The following is a 6,085-nucleotide window of genomic DNA, read 5'->3' as shown; positions in this document are numbered from 1 at the left end:
TCAACAGGGGATTTCTATGGGTTATTTTAGAGCCACGAAGAGCCAACAACTACATAAGTTTGTGAAAAAACATAATAGAACATTTCTGAAGACCTGAAAACCCCTAATTTATCTCATTTTAATTTACGATTATCTTCAGCAAATCCTGAACCACAGAATGCTTGTTTTGATATAAACACAAGGACTCAGGAGGCTGAGGTACTCATTCACTTTCATGTTAATTCTGGTGGGTGTTTTATATGCTGGCAAAAATAACTAATGGAACTGAGGTTGAAGCGTTTTAAATATCAAAATGTAGAATTTCTGCTAATGCGTTGACAAAAAGGATAATTACGTATCATTAGTTTTGAGTGTATGAGTAAAAAAACAAATAAGACTCCTAATTTATGTCTTAAAAGAAGTAGCTTCTGTATTATGGCAGTTGACTCGAGTATGTCCAGTCCTGTGCAGGCTTACTTGTGTGTTTGTTTGTTTACATTTGGTGAATTGCAGATAAGAGAGTGAATTGTGTTTACATGATCGCAGAGAGTGCAGACATTCCTGTTATCCCCACGGCCCATGGTACTGAGTTGCAATCCTGCTGTCTCGGCCTGCACCTCCTCAGCCTATTGCAGTGGACTCATTTTCTCCAGCCGGCGTATAGTGCCTCGGTTGTTCTGCGGCACAGAGCGGAGCCGGTCGCTTACAGAGACAATAGCCTTGATTTGAATCATAAAAGGACTCTGGCATTATGACACAGTTTCTCTCTGCAGGGGAGGGCGGCACACTAATATTCAAGCACACTGCCCCCTACACCACCACCGTCTCCCCCCTCTCCATCACACTATTCCTGGTCCTGGGCCTTGAATAAATTACAGGCAAGGCCATGAATGTAGCTGGCTGGTTTGGAGTGAAGTTCGTTAGTGCATGTGACGTCATCTATAGGGGTCAGTGAAAAGAGCTTGTTAGGCCTCACAGACACCTGCTTCATTTGGCACCCACCATGTGATGAAAGTTGGGCAGTTTCAATAGCTGGATGCAGCTTTTTGTGCACAATTCCACGATTACTTAGTCCTGTATTCTTCATCAGCACTTGGATACTTCTGCAACTGATTGCAAATCCCCTTTAAAATCTCACCCAATCATGCCATCTGAATGAAGGCTTTGCATCCAAGATTATAGTTGCATTTCTGACTGCGCCTCCAGATAAAATTGAAAACTAGATGACAAGGAGGAAGGTGCACTATGGTTTATTTATATTACAAGTAGGTGCAATAAGATGTATTTTTGTGTTTTCATCTGGCTGTGAAATGTCTCTTTCACCCTCTGGAGATGTGCACTCGCAGCTCATTCATGGCAGGTGTTGGCAGTATTTTGGCTTCCAGTTGGAGAAGGTCCCAGGGAGATATTTCTCCGTGTGCTCAGGGGCAGACAGTTGTATTTACAGTATGTTGCTATCTAGGCACTCAAAGTCTACAAATGCCCCATTCGCCTTGTTTCTCTAAAAAAAAACGGAAAACCTTGATCATTTCATGAAAAACAAAAGGCTGACTTCTACATCTCTGATGGTCGAGGCTGTTATCAGTCACATTGTTGTAACAAAACTGCCCAACAATGTATTTAATATCCTATTCAAACAAGATCAGGATTGCATCACATGTGTATCTTCCTGTTTCTCTAAAGAGCACAAAATAACAATTATAATTGTCACTTTAAAAAAGCAATTAACTACAAAGGTGCTTCAGTGCTTCATTCTCCTATTAATGAATTCTCAAACCCCCTGTATGTAATTAAACGTGTTGCATCCAACCTTGAAAGAGTGCTGTTGAAAGATCCACAAGAGTTCCAGTGTTCTTCACTCACAAGCTGAAATGCTTTGTTCGAGAGGATTACAATCTGTGCCGCTTGACTCCAGAAAATAAAGAGCCAATGAGAAAATTCCAGTTTGTCTTCTTTCTCTCTGATCTTATTAGTGGAGGTGGCTGCTCCAGCCCTTCCCTCTGGAAATATGACCTTTCCTTGATTGTTTCAGCAATAAAAGAACAGTGGACTGCGTCTTGTGTGAACAACAGCAGACAGCCTCCGGTTTCTCTGTGGAACATTTCGTACGATGGTCTGTAAATTGTAATTTGAATGAATTCCTAATCATTTTACATCTTTGTCTCGTTATCTCTTCTGTCTCTCACCCCCCCACCCCCACCCCTCACACACACAGACACACACACAAACAGAGGATATAAGTCAGTGTTTTGTTTGTATTGGAGAGAAAGTGTGAGAGTGGAAGCCTTGGCGACAAAGTTCTCGCGCAGGACTCAGGGGGAATCTCCAAGCGCACAAACATAGAGGAGACAGGTCAGGATTTATAGCTCTGTGCTCTGTTGGAAATAGAGTGGCTCCCTTTGAACAGTTGTGAGCATTGCTCATAGTTTTTTTTTCAATTGCTAACACACTAAAATGACACATAAAAAGCAATTATTGAGACTGACTCCTGCCAAACACCTAAGTGCTGGATTTCCATCAATCGGGATGTAAGCACGATCAAAAGACCACAGGTTGAGTACTTGTTTACAACAGCGATGGAAGCCAACATAGCAGCGAGAATTGAACTGTATTCATGCTTTGTTTTTTGTCTCCATAAATGTTTTCAATTTTTATGTACTATAATCTTTTTAGAATACGTTCTGTTCTGAATTTCAGTGAAAAATTTGGAAATTAATTTACGTATTGACTAGAGAAATAAATATTTCCATCAGTGTGCAGTAAGTACTTGTTGTGTCTGTTGTGTTTGTCTCTAACATTACTGTAAAATCAAACCCAGACTACATCTTTAGAAAAGTAGAAATGTTAAAAGTGTTTTAGGTTGAGCACAGCAATGTTTCAAATGAGTCGGACCGAATTAACTGCATGTGTGCCACGGTGACAAAATTGTTTTTTTCATAAATTATTAAAAATTTTGAATGAAGTGTTTCATTTTGCAAACGATCTGAAGTGTGCTGCTACTTGTGTGTGTGTGGTTGTGTGAATTGTGTGTAGTACTTTGACAAACTGAGCCCATTTTTTAGATTGTGCGTAAGCAATCATAAAAGAAACTGGTAATCAGGACATCATAGTGTACACATTTATTGTACAGCCTGTCTTTCTAGCACCATCTTTCTGCTTTTGTATACCCAGCTGTACAAAGTACTCTGTAATTCCTTCCATTGAGCATTTGATACCTTGGGATAACAAGCACTATTGTGAAGCACATTGCCAACAGAAAGGCTTTTATCCAGAACTGCATGTGAATGATACTATTCGTTTGCAGTGTCAAGAGGGAAAAGCTGACCAAAGCCGTTTAAGGGAAGACCACCCATGGGTCTGAGGCAAAATGGTATAGACTGTTCTTGACCCAGCCTTGCTTTGCACTCACACAGCAGGGGAGTGTGTCCATACACTGCAGGGGTCAGTGAGACCAACATAAAATAATGTTTCTATAAAAAATAGTTTCATACTCATGAGCAGCCTGGTAGCTGCGTTGAAGTTAGGCATTAACTTTGAGTGGTTAGGGCCCATTGGTCATAGGCATAGGACCTGAACATCAAAAGGGGTTACCAGTGCCTCACGTCATGGACGCTTGGCCAATCCTCAGGCTTGAATGCTACACAGGGCTTGTCTTGCCAAGAATAGCAATGGGAATCATAATAGAGTGATCATTTCCTAAACCTACCAAGTAATTTCGTTGACTAAACATAACCAAGTAGTTTTGTATAAATTCACAAAGTTAACCATATGTTTGAAACTGCGACCGTGCGTCCCTTTGTGAGTAGTTAGGTTTTATTTAAAATGAGATACGAAAAGCTTGAAATGCTTATACGTGACAAGTGAAATGTTCTTAAAAGTGGCGTGCTATTTATATGCCTTCCCATGAGATCATGTTGCAATGAAAGACAAAGCTCATGGTAGCTTTTTTTCCAACAGTGACGACGTCTTTTTTTGTTTATTACAGTAGAGTGTTAAGTGGAGTTACATGTAACGGCCTACACATAGTACAGCGTGGTCAGCCAGTGCCCTCCTTTCATGCTCAGTGGCCTTTCACAGCTAGCACGCTCCATGTGATAGGGGTGCTAACAGGCAGTGTTTGTGGACACAGTGGACGTGATGACTTTACCACCCAGGCCAGACTGATTTATGTGGGAAAAGCCCTGAGAGCACCCACAGAGAGTGTGGAGAGGATTAGAAGCCCCTCTACAAAACCGGTCATGGCCAATCAGCAGCTGAGACCCCCTACAGACAGACGTCAGGGCCAATTGCAGCGCAGTGTTCAGGTCGGTGATCTGTTTTGTCTCCTTTATGGCTGCTTCATAATTGTATGATCTCTTTATCATTCAGGGGTTGTGGGTAAGCTCTTCAGCTTGAAGTGTAGTGGGCTTCTGAGGTTTGAAGAGATCGTAGGCACACTTCTGATGTTGTCTCAATGTGTGACAATAGCACAAGCAGCCCCAATGAACACATGCACGCAACTCACACACAACAGTGTCCCACAGTGATAAGAGAACTTATCTTTGTTTCTGCTCTGTTTTGGGATGTTTGGATCTAAAGGAACACCTCTGCTTTTCCCAGGAATCCTACACTTTCGGAAACAGCAAAGACATTCCTGTGGTATTTATGTTCATGTAGGTTTTAATCTTCTACATTTTCAATACTAATTGAAAGTAGCGAGGAAGTATTTGGATTTATGCCTTTTAATTTAATGTGAAAAGTTTGCATTTATGTAACTACATTCTTATCTTCTGGTTTTGTCCTAATTGTAACTGTGTTGTCAAGTCAAAAGGTTCTGAATAAACCATTTAAAACATATTGTGCTTTCATAATCCCTGATTAATTAATTTCTCGCCAAGCTGACAAAAAACAGAGGTTTGTTCATACTTTCAGTATCCTCTTTCACCGTGATTCTTTTCTTCTTTTCCTTCGACCCACTCTCTGTGACACACACAAACACACACACACACACACACACACACACACACACACACACACACACACACCTACACACACAGTGACTGAGAGGCTGGGGCTTTTTGCCTAAAGTAAACACATGTGAATGATGGATCTCTTTTTGGATTGTGGGAAAACATGTTTGACTTTCACACAAGCTCTCTAAATGGCCATTAAATCCTGTATGTGTACACATGACTTGTCTCTGCAGGGGACAGGGTCAGAGAGAAGGAAGGAAATTGATTTTTTAGCTATGGGAATCTTTTCCCGTCTCACTGTCCCGTGTTTCTTGCTAAATTGTTGCCCCAGAAGACAGTGGGACAAGACACAGATATCTTATGGAATTTAATACCTTTCTCTCCAAGATCAGGGTCCTCTGTCACTAATCAAGATGGAATAGTTGTGGTCTCTTCCATTTGAGGTATACATCTACAGAGGGGTGGACAGTGGACAGTGGACTGAGACTCAGTGGAAGGTCTGGAGGCATTTGCATCTACAGAGCAGTGAGAATGGAGGGCAGAGAGTGCAAAGGCATCTCTGTGCGGGAATGTATTGCAGACCAGGCTGGAGACTGGCCAGCTGGAGGAATTCAGAATGCTATGACTCTGTTTCCGTGTGAAATAGCTACTTAAGACCACTGTGAACAGCTGCCGGACAGTGCCCCCCCCCCCCCCCCCCCCCCCCCCCCCTCCTTCCACCTCCTCTATCCCTCCGCGGGGCTGTAAATCTTGAAGGAGAACGGAGGTGCTGGCAACTTGCTGAAAGGGATCCAGGGAGGATCCTGGGGTTTAGTGCAAAAGGTCAGGTCTGTGTTAGCAGGCCCCGGTGCTGAGACTTTGGGCTGATACCCACTGATGACCGGACACACACGCTTGAGGCCGTGGCACTGTCCACCCTAGAAGCACCATGGATCTCCGCTCTGTTGTTAGGATTAATTGAACTGGTGTAAGGAAGAGGGCACTGAAGGCCTGCTGCAACATGAGGGCTTATCTTAACGAAAGGCAGAGGGTCATTTAAGCCATTTGACAAAACCGTGTTCAAACCCATGTAATCTGACAAATAAAGCAGAAAATAACTTGAGTCTGTCTGCAGAATTGTTGCAGTGGCAGTCTTGAAAAGTGTTTAGAGGGGC

The sequence above is a fragment of the Anarhichas minor genome, unplaced genomic scaffold (assembly GCF_050575085.1).
Source record: "Anarhichas minor isolate MPS153535 unplaced genomic scaffold, ASM5057508v1 ptg000007l, whole genome shotgun sequence".
Lineage (NCBI taxonomy): Eukaryota > Metazoa > Chordata > Actinopteri > Perciformes > Anarhichadidae > Anarhichas > Anarhichas minor.
The sequence above is the reverse complement of the archived record's forward strand: the minus strand, read 5'-3'. Positions refer to the sequence as shown.